Genomic DNA, 11,798 nt, shown 5'->3' on the forward strand with positions numbered 1-11,798 from the left:
AAGAAGAAGTGGAAACACTGGAACACATGCTACTTAAATGCAGCAAAGTAAAGGACATCTGGAAACTAGCCCCTATCCACTAGGATGGCATCAAACACAGGACGGATAAATTCAAAGAGTGGTGGGCTGCAGTATCTGAAGCTAGATGTAGGATACAAGGGAAAGATCATATAGGTCTCACGACATATATTTTGTGGCAAATCTGGAAAACTAGGAACAACATGGTTTTCAACAACAAAAGTATGGATCCAGTTACAATAGTAAACAAAGCATGCAACGAATGGAGTGAATTTGAAAATGTGGCAGGGAAAGCTAGGAAATGGAGCATTAGGAAAACAACATTTTCTCAGCAACACAGGGAACAGGAGAAAGAGCAGCAAGAGCGCTCCACAACCTCAGGAACCAGCTTGAGAATTGTAGTGCAATGGAGCAAAGAGGACAAAGCTGTTGGTTATGGCATTGCAGCGTATGATGGAAGGCAACAGGAACTAATGGCTTGGGTTTTGAGAGAGAGGGCAGTAGACAACCATCTTCAACACCTGACTAAAGGAATCAAACTTGCCCAAATTAAGGCAACAGAACAAGGATGGCGACTAATTAACGTAGGAGTTCCTGACAAGAATCTGCTACAGCAAATCCAATGGACAAAACCAATGGAAAAAAGGACAACAATTGTGATGCAAGACATCCTTGAGCTGAGCTCCTTGTTTTACAAATGCTCCTTTTACCTAGACATAGGTAATTGTAATGATCTTAGTGTTCAATTTAGTGCTCAAGCTTTGAGCAGTTATCAGGATGTAGAATGGGTTAATCCCAATCTACTATGCTAGAAGCACAATGTATGTATCGAGCCTTTGCTCGGTTGTAAATACTTTTGGTTCAAGTAATATATATATTCCTATCGCTTAGTGTAAAAAAAAAAATTGAACATCCTGGCATTTTTTAGGAGATTGAAATTTTTTTCTTCAAACTTAACTCGTTTACTTTTCGAGTCAAACTTAATTGAATTTTTGTCAAATCAAACTCAAATCAAGTTTAATTAGTTAAAATTTTTCACATGTAAATTTCACTTATAAGTCAATCTTGAGTCTAACTTGATAGTTTATCAAAAATAAATTGTTATTTAAGTTTGGTTTGATTAGTTGGCTAACCAAATTCGAATGAACTTTTATTGAGTGCCCAGGTCGATTCAAGTATCAAATAGTTTAGCTCATCTCTTAGTTTTAAAAACAAGTGCTTAGCACACTACTATTGAAAATAAAAAAAAAACACAAATTTGTAATGTTACAAAAAATTCAGGATGGAGAAACTATTAGGTTGTATGATGTACGAGAAAACAATACTGTAACCTTGAAGTAAAAGTTTTTAACTGGTCTAAATGCAAAACAACTAATTTCAATTTGAATTTAAATTTAAAATTTTACACATATAACATGCATGTACTATTATTAATTCGTATACTATCAATGTAAAAAAAGATTAATTTTATAAACACAATATTGCATATTCACTTTGAACACAATATAGTGTAATTGTAAAGTATACTCGATAACAAGTACATCAATTGCAGCACCATCAGCATACTACCCTGTGTCGCTCATTAAGTGCGGGCAAAAAGTTAAATATAGAGTATAAACAGCATTACCCAAAAATATCTTGCTTTCAGAGTATTAAAGTTTTGGATTAATTCGATTTTGCACCCTTTGACTTTACTCTGACTCTTACTTGCATCCTTAGACCTCAAAATAGGACACTTTACTCTTTAAACAATATATTCCATCCCATGTAAAGACAATTCTTGACTGCATACCAAAAATTAGCAAAATAATTGGTACAAGCTATTAAACTTTCAAGTGTAAGTAAGAATGTTTGGATAGCAAATTTTTTCAAATAATATTTCGCTTACATCAACATTTTTCAATTAACTTTTTTATATTTTCAATCATTTCTTTACCTCGCATACATCATATCACAAAACATGTTATAGTAAGTATTGCAAATAATATTTCAAATAATACTCTATCCAAACGAGACAAAAGAAAGTCTGTTAATCTGACTCTTTTGCTGAATCTTCTTCTTCGTTCCTTTTTTTTCCTCTTTTTGCTTTTTCTTTTCCTTTTCATTTTCTTCCTTCCTTATCTTCTTCTTTTTCGACTTTTCTAATCCGCTGATTCTTCTTCATCTTAACTTATAAGGAAAGATCCCTTTTCCTAGTTCTATTCTTCACCGATCCGCTCAAAAATATAACTGATGTTTATTCATAGGACACCCCTTTTTGATCTTTTTTTATATTGGCTACAAATGTTTATTTTTCTTCAACGTTAGTACCATCGTTGTTGTTTTTCTTGAGATTACTAGGGGGGAGTGCTCGCGCATCGCGCATCGCGCGAGTGTTTGGTGCCTAAAATTAGAGAGATAATTTGAGAAGAAATAGTTAAAGAAGCTGGAGTTTGATATTTTATGTAAAACATGTTTGTTGTACAAATGTTAAATGGCATATCCAGGGCATGGTGTGGAGGAGCAGCCGGCACCGGCGATGGTGTCGTAGAAGTAAGCGTTCTTGTCGAAAGGAGTAAGGACTCAATGCCCAAAGTCAACTGCTGGTGGTTCAGGAAATTAATCAGATTCATCCTACATAAAGTAAAAAATGCCAATACAAAAGTGTGTAAACTATAAAAACAAGTCAAGGTGAATAAGCTTACCTTTATAATCAATTAGCAAGTGACTACAGTTACCTAAAGGCAAAGAGGAGCTCATCAAGGCTAACAGGAATGGCTAACCCCAACCGTGGTAGAACCTTCCTTTTTCAGTTGAGGACTAATTTGCTTAGCCAGCATAGGAAGAAAGGCAGGTAGCCATATTCCCATTAAAGGGATATTCCCTCTTGGCTACTAATTTAGCAAGATGGTTCACTTTGTCACTCAAAGAAAAAGAAATAGTTTGTTGTAGGAATTTCTGACCTCTCAACAGTAAATTAGTTGCTTAGTTTTCTAAGAAAGCAAATAGCTAGCACATCTCTTCCCTCGTCAAGCAAACCATTCACTTTCTTTAACAAAACGAGCGAGGAAAATGCTTGAAAGCCAAAAACTCTATAAGATCCTAGTCGTTCTCTTGCCCTGCCTTACATCGATGGATTTCTGTCCTGCTACTAGCTATTCCCAAAAGGAAAGAGGAAGTGAATCTCTTATTTCATATAGCAGAAAACACACCATGACCGGATTAATGTAGTAAGCTAGAGTACCCTAGAAAGCTGACCTTGTTCCAAATACCTCCTGGGAAGTTTTTTCTTAAAGTTGCTCCGAACCTATCATTATAAGCAAACCAGTTAAATTTCAGAGGACACTGATTCTGTGCAAAAATCTTTATCTTGCAGCTAAACTACACAACCAAAGTTTCAAATTTTAGGATCTGACCACACATTGATGCTACTTACAAGAACCACCCACATAAACAACAAAATTGAGGAACAAATCTAATCTCAAGCTAAACCACCACGAATAGCTGTGGCTGAAAACCATTTCGAGATGTTTAGTATAAAGGCTGCAAAAAATATCCCAATTCCAAAAGCCGAAAGGGGAGAAACTGAAGAAGGTGAAAAGGGAAGCATTGAAACAACCATAATGATGCTCAGCTCAGCCATTTATTCATTCAATACCCATGTTTTTGGCTATTTAATTGAGATGTAAATAGGAAAAGAAATGGGTTGTTTTAGGCATGAGCTCATATGAGTTGGGAAACGATCAGACAAGTTGTTTCAAACAAAGAAATAACCTCGAACGAGTAGTTATAGCAACATGTCTTTGTTTTAATTGTACAACAAAAGTCACAGTTAAATTAAATGTATCTATAATATCATTCGAGTAATTACACCAACATATAAGCATATATGAGTTGTACACGGTTCAAAAATGGTTGCAAAATAATTTTACCTTCCAGAAATACCTAGATGCCTATATAAATCAAAACTTTTAATGTACCAAAATAAGGACATTTCGGTAAACATACCCAAATACATGCTCCTCTCAGTTGTACCAAAAGTTTTAAGAAAACCACACAACATCCCACATTCCCAAAAAATCCCTATCATGCAGTTGAAATTCAACCCCCTCTTTGACCAAAACTCAATCTTATATAATATAAGGAATTCTTTTAGTTGGAATTTTGTTGGAATTATAGAGGCGTTTAAATGTGAGGTGATTAAAAAATTGTCTAAGGCTTGACCATGGTTTTGTGGCTTTCTAGAATATTTGGAATATGCGCAATAAATTGAAGGAGGAAATTGGAAGCAGAGGTGCTGCTAGATTTGGAGGTAGGTTGGGAAGTGTTGGGTTTCTGGTGTTAAACTTGAAAGAAGAATAAAAGCAATAAAAAGGGGTCTTTAAATTGACATTTATGTCCCAGCAAATTTGTCTAATATTAGTTAAAATTTGCCCATTTAAATTACTATTTTTAGGAATTTTTATAGAAAAATATATTATAGCAATTTAATGTATGTGAGATAAAAATGTGATTGAAAAATTAGTATACGTAAAAATCTTTTTGCAGTAAGATTATAAAATGTGGAAATTATTTTGTTAGTTTTGAGCGTTCTGTTAAGGATTGCATTTAAGTGGCACGGAATTTATAATTTAGAGAGCAAATGTCCCCTTCTAAAGTTAAAGAATGCATGCAGGATTCGGGTAAATCAGTTAGAAACTGTACGCCAAGGTTTAGCAAGTATAAAATAAAATAAAAATCAACAACAAAGTACAATTTTGACAGGCTTAGTTGCGGGACGTCTACGGTGGTAAGTTCACTTTTCTGCCCATGGTAGGTAGAAGTAATGAAAGGAGGCCAACTGTGTTCTGTGGGGACGCATAAAGACAACAACAAAAAGATGCATGGGCAGAAAGCCGGTTTTTTTGTTTTGGGAAAATTGCCAATTTAGTCCCTAAACTTTTTCACTTAACCCAATTTTATCATTTACAATTTTTTTTACCAATTTTATCAGGTTCAATGTAGGACTTATTGGGTAGTGCCACCACATTTTATGTATTGCACACAGCAGGTCAAGGGTATAATTGAAATGACAAGTTTGACTGTCTAATTGTAGCGATTATAATAGAGGCTTTTAGGCGATTAAGGGCAAAAAGCTCTAAAAATTGAGAGAGGACTGAGGAGAGCACTAAAGAGAAGCCAGACCAAGGTCTCTGCAAAAAGTCAGCCATTCCCCGTGAGTTGTACACTTTCCTCTTCTACTATAGTATAGTAAGTTGTCTGCATTTGTCACTAGGATTTTACCAGGCAGAGCTAACGGAACCAGAGCTTTTCCATGTACTCTTAGTGCTATAACATGGTTCCGCATTTCAGTGTTTCACTACTTCTCTAATGCCGCCCAAAGTACAGCACTAAAGAGGAAGATATATAAAAGATTAACTCCCGAGTCCCCGGTGCCACTCCATCTAAGTATATATCCAAATCCAAGGACATAGATGCCTTGCCCTTGCTGTCACTGCTGCTGTTGTCATTGTTGGAGGGCATTGTGTGGAGCGATGGCTGGCATAATGGTATGGCCTCAATTGCAGAGGACAAGTTGAAGAAGAAGAAGAAAGCGAAGGTGGAGATGGAGATAAACACAAATGGGGAATGTGACGACTTGAAAATTTGCTTATATTCTCTTATAATTCCCTCTTATTTTGAAAAATTAATTTAAAATTCCTTTAGTACTAATTTTCTTTTCTCAATAGTTGCAATATATAATAGAATCGAGAGTTTTATTTTTACTTTTATAGTTAGAGCAAACTAGAATTTTTGCGTATTTTGGTCGTATGACCACTTGGTGAGATATGTGTACTAAATTTGATGGATAAGAGTGAGTATTAGATAAGAGGAAGTATGTGATTAGAAGTGCTAATAATAAGTTAGTGAATCATAAGTTAAAACACAAGTATAAGAGAGTTAAGGAAAATAGGCTTGAACCGACGTGCACCGTTTGCTACCGATTGAGTACACCACTTGACTACTATTTTTGTGAGGACCCGTAAATTTTTCTTATTTTTATATTATTTTATTTTATTTTCTCGTATGCATTTTCTTCATTATACCTTATTATATTGATTTTTCCAGACATTTTATAAGTGAATAGAGTTTTTAAAACATTTTTCTAATATAAGTTAGTTCATATTAAGTTTAGAGTGTATAGTGGATGTGGGACCCGCTAGTACGTTAAGTGAGATAAATTCGGCCAATTAGGTTAAGTTTTGTATACAGGGATTAATTTACTAGGTGTTAAGAGATAGTTAGAGGTTACTTAGTTGGATTAATCTTGGAGAGGTACCTGACTAGTAATCGAATCTCATTTGTGCATCCTATTTACTCAGTTTTGGATGAGGAAATTTCAACTGCTTTATCTTTGTTAATCTTAGGTTTTCACGGTGATTAGGCCACTTTGGGTGGAAACTTTTGGAAGTACCTGTATTTGAACTGGTGAGTGTACCACTCCCCTCATTTGTTGCTTAACTTGATTTCTGCACTTGCAATCTGTAATCTGAATGACTGTGCTATCTGTTTATTCCGTTTGAAACGAGGGTGTACTTTATCACACTCGTTCTCTTGTCTGTCTGTATATCTACTGTCTGTCTGTATGCCCTTTTACTGTATATAATCTGTTATCTGTATCTGAGTCTGTTCGGACGTCGTTTGGAGGTTGGTATCTAACGACCTTTCTGCGACCTTTGAGCTCAACAGCTGTGGCTAGTTACTCGAGTCGGGCCGGCAAGGGTCTGGTCGATTAGATAACGAACCACGGTAGTCTGTTCTGGGAATCTTTGGGTATTGAGACTCTTGATTCCGGTATACTCGAATATTACCATTACTGTTCTTGTTCGGCGTTCGGGCCCGGTAGGGGTATGTTTGGTGGACGGGAAATTGGTGTAAAGTGGGGTCTATGGACATGTTGGTTCTATTTACGTTGACGGAGAGTCAACGGGTTCGGATCAAGTACTGCAAATGGAAATCTGGCTCCTGAGAGCCACTTGTATCCTTTCTCTTTGAATCACTGTGTCTAACTGCTTTACTTTATACCTGGCATATATTTTTGATTAGTTAAGCGTGAATTGCCATGCTTTTAACTGCTTACATGTTTGGTACCTCATTGAGCGTAAATTCACCTCGTTCTGTTATCCTTGTTTTCCTTACAGGGTTCCATGTTTTGAAATCAAGGTTTTGAAGGAAGAGTTGAGCTAGTATAGTTATTTTTTTTTTTGTATAGCTCCTCTGTGGTTGCAACCTGATAGTATTATGATCCAATGTTGCTTTTGATTTGTAAAACATTCCAAATATGTATATATATAAGGTGTTCCTTCATGTCTATGTGGTGTGTGGTTGGGATTGAATGACTGTACTTGTACGGTTCAAATTTGAGAACCTTTGTTCTATTTAGGCTTGTATTATTTTGAGATTTGAATATATGTAGTTTCCGATTGTTCGTTTTCTTTGGATCCTATCGCGCGTACTATGTTGGGTTTGGGTGAATCGACTTCGTAGTCCTGGCGAGAGTTGCGCAGACGGTCTGCCGAACCCTTTGGTTCGCCTTAGGGTGAAGTGGGGCTGTCACAACTTTCTTATCCTAATATCCTTGCTTTTATTTCACCTAATCCTCCCTAAATTAACCCTTAAGTCAGCCAACATTATTGACTAAAGAAAAGGAAAAAAAGAAACAAAATAAAGAAAAGATCTTAAAGTGACAAGTGTTGGAAATTCATGGAAGTTTGACCAAGACATTTTCCTTTTTTCTTATCTTTCCTTTTGGCTCATTTTTCTTCATTTTCCTTCATGTTGGCCGAAATTCTTGGAGAGAAAAACAAGAGAGGTGAAACCTTCCATTTCCACCTTGATCTTGCTTGTTTGAGTTGAAACCAAAAAACTAAACCGATTAAACCTTCATTTTGGTGCTAAGGAAGCTTGGTATGGTGAAAGTTTTGGAAAAAATAGCTTGGTTCTTCACTTAGCAACAAGTATTGGAAGGTATAAGATGATCCACTCCCTTTCTCTTTCTTAATCTTACTAAATATGCTATAGAAGGTTTTTAATCTTGGCTTGCTATGGTTGATTTCCTAGTTTTTGATGGTGTAGTGGAATTTCCAGCTAGGGTTTGCATTTTTCAGCTTTGATTATTGTTGTGTACCTAGTAAATGATGTTGTTAAGCTAGGATATGGAATTGATGAAGTGATTAATGGCTTGATGTTACCTTTTAGAGTTAAAAGTTGAATTTTCAGCATTTGGTAGTGAATTTCAGTTCCGCCCTGTTTTTGGAATCAATTTAGGCTGCGAATTTTTCCATATTTTAGATTGAATCAGCTTTTGGACAAAACATGAAATTATAGAAATTTGAGTTAACTTTCTACCTGCAAAATTTTAGATCAATTGGATTATTTCAGCTTATGATTTGGTTAGAACACTCCTGACTGCGCAAAAATCTCTAATTTTCTTGACCTGTTTTTCATGTGCTTTTAACCATCTATTTTTGACCCTGAAAATGCAAGAACTGTGTGCCAATGTCTTCATAGGAAATACAGGTCTATGTCTTAGCTTTGAAACTCCATAAAATTTACCTTGATCCGATAGACCTAGCTACAGTTATGACAAATCAGCGAAGGATGACAAATCTGCCATTTATAAGTTCTTCTTTAAACTGGTTTCCAGCTTTGGTCCATGGTGATAAGTTATTATTTGGTTTGTTTGGTTGGTTTTGAGGCCTTGAATAGATGTATGTTGTTGGTTATCACTTGTGGTTCAATTGGAGGTTGTTGGCTTGTAAATCCAAGTTGTACTTGGATGGAAAATAGCTAAATATAAAGGGCATGCTGCCCAAATTTTTGCTCGAGGGTTAGGCGAATGAACTCAAGACTTGAGCGACGACTCGAGGTTAAAGCGAATTTCGATTGTTTATGGTATTCGAGTTTTCTTTAGTAAGAGATACATAAGTTCAAATTTTTGCCGAAACTTGTACCCTTTAAAAAGTGAAAGTAGTGACCCTTAAAAATATGATTTTCTCGATTTTCGTACCAAGTGTGACTTCCAAAGTATAAATCACTTCTTTATCGAAACTAAAAGAGCGAACATGAATTTTCGAGAGTTTGAGAAGTCATATAACTACTACTTAAACAAGTTTCATTTACTTGATTTTCTTGAAGCGAAACTCTTAGGTTTCGAACCCTAGTGGATTTTAAACTCTTGAATGATATTTTATTGCAGATTTGGACTCCAACCAAGGAGTTGTACCTGAGCATGATTTTAACAAGCACTAAATCTTTGGTGAGTGCTTCCAAATACATGATTGAACTTGCTACTTGATTTAAATTCTTTACCAACGTAATCGGATAAGATTTGCGTGGTTTGGTCAGGCAAGGGTGTACTTTATCGCACTTGCCCTAATGTGAAATGTACTTGTTTATTTGTTGCAATTGACTTGATATACTTGTGTATGATGCGCGCACTCTCTGGAATTCCCGAAACCCTGTGGCGAGTTACTCGAGTCAAACCGGCAAGGGCTTGATCGATTGGATAACGAATCCTGGGTCTCTTGTTTTATCGAGTGGAGTGTTATTTTCTTGGCTAATCGGTATACCCGAGTATTACCACTCGTGTTTATTGAGGATTTTGGGCCCAGTAGGAGGTTTGAATGATAGACGGAGATTGTAGTTAAGTGGTGCTTTACTGGACTAGTTACTTTACTTGCAAGTTGACAAAGTGTCAACTATTACTTGATCAAGTTATGGTGAAGCAACAGAAATTTGACTCTTGAGAGCCATCTGTATCCTTATACTTTGACATGATTATTACTTGTCGTGTTATTGTTTCTTTTTATGAACTTTTACACTCGCTCATTTTAAGAGTTCAAGTTTTAAATAATAGTCAACTTGCTATTTGGAACCTCACTGAACTTTAGTTCAATCTATTAGTTTTTGTTTTCCTTACAGGGGGTACAAGCGAGGGTGTGAGACTGGTACAGGCTAGCCCAAACTTGGGAACCATTATTTCATTTATTCTTAAGGTTATAAACTGTTTTATTTGAAGTGAGTAAGTGAGTTCTGGCGAGAGTTGGGCAGGCGGTCCGCTAAACCCTGGGGTACGCTCGAGAGAGAGGTGGGGTCGTCACAAGGAAGTCGTCACAAGGAAATTGTTATGGCATGGTAGGATGATCAACTACGGTGGAAGGTAATTCAAGTATGTCTCCACCGAACACAAATGGGGAAATTGTTATGGCATTGTAGGATGATCAACTGCGGTGGAAGGTAATTCAAGTATGTCACAGTTATCATTCTCCTAATTCTTCGACGACGACTCCGAGATGGGGCAATCCATGTTAACTCCAAACAGCCTCAGCCGCTTTTCTGCGGCCTTCCCTTGGACTAGTGGCATCGACTCAAACACTATTGGCTCCTCTACCTCCCTACCTCCTCTACCATCACCTCCTCTGGGTTCAGCCCAACGTTGCCTCCTCCTTCTCCTCCTTTCTGTACCAGTTGCACCGTTCCGATTCCCAAATTAACTGGTAGTAGCCTTACAGCCGCGGCGGATCTGAGATAAATAAACGGGTCAAAACAACCATTATTACATTGTTGTAGGCATAGTTGTTGCTTAGATGATGAGGATGAGATGGATAGGGATTGTTGTTAATACCAACACTAGTAGCATCATTATTTAGTTGTAGCAACTGGGAATGGTCCCTGGGGGTTTGCTGCTGCTGATGATGTTGCAAGTAGAAAGAATGGTTCCAAGAATGGGGGAAAGAATATTGATGATGTGTAAGTAGCTGCGAAAAACTAGTAGTGGACATGAAAGGAGGCAACTGGGGGTGGTCTGGAGCGTCGGGTCGGCGCTTCCAATCAATGAACAATCGATCCTTGTCCAGCTCACCCACTCCGTGCTAAAAGGAGACGATGTCCCCGGCATCGAGCTTCTTTTTTGACGAAGCGGCTCCAGCCTTTTCTTCAATTTTGATGCTTATGAAACCCTATTTCTCTCTCAATTTTTAGAGGTTTTTGTCCTTAATCATCTAAAAATCTCTGTTATAATCCCTATAATTTGACAGTCGAACCTGTCATTCCATTTATACCCTTGGCCTGCCGTGCGAAATATATAAAATATGGTGGCATCGCCCAATAAGTCCTACATTGAACCTGATAAAATTGTTTGAGAACTAAATTGGTGAAAAAAATCATGAAGGACGAAATTGGTTTAAATGGAAAAGTTTAGGGATCAAATTGGCAATTTTCCCTTTTTTATTTGATCAATCATCACTTATCATCTATAGTAGCCTACACTATCCTAAACTAAGGGGCAAAAAGCCAGTTTTGAGTGGATGAAATAATGCAAATACATTTTAGAATCACAATAAAAATCCTCTTAAAAATTTGTTCATCATCTAATGCTCAGTACTTAGAACAATGAAAGGGGAAGAACGAAAAAATAAATGTCAAAGAAATGTGGTAAAAAAGGCACAGAAAAGTAGACAAGATTGTTGTTATGGAAAATAGGTGAAATTTTCAACATTAGTTCGTGAATTTTATAAATGTCAAAACAAATGTTGTGGTAGTTTTTCTTTTTTAATTGAGTTTAATATTTGAAATAATTGAAGCGTAAATATAAAATGAAGAGTTGGGAACTCAAACATGATTAAAATAAAGGGAGATGTGCAATTTTGATCCCCAATGTTTGGTTTATGAGTTAAATTAGTCCATGATATTTCGACTAAAATAGATATGGTCCCAAATTTTTTTTATTTTAGGCAACTTTACGACAACTAATAGAAAAC

At 36.4% G+C, this 11,798-nt stretch overlaps 1 pseudogene; it reads right to left on the bottom strand.

The window, feature by feature from the left end:
* Positions 1-10,306: 10,306 nt before the first annotated feature.
* Positions 10,307-11,088, bottom strand: LOC113735896 (B3 domain-containing transcription factor NGA1-like; annotated as a pseudogene).
* Between the last annotated feature and the right edge of the window lie 710 nt (positions 11,089-11,798).

Source organism: Coffea arabica, chromosome 3c (genome assembly GCF_036785885.1).
Source record: "Coffea arabica cultivar ET-39 chromosome 3c, Coffea Arabica ET-39 HiFi, whole genome shotgun sequence".
Taxonomy (NCBI): Eukaryota; Viridiplantae; Streptophyta; class Magnoliopsida; order Gentianales; family Rubiaceae; genus Coffea; species Coffea arabica.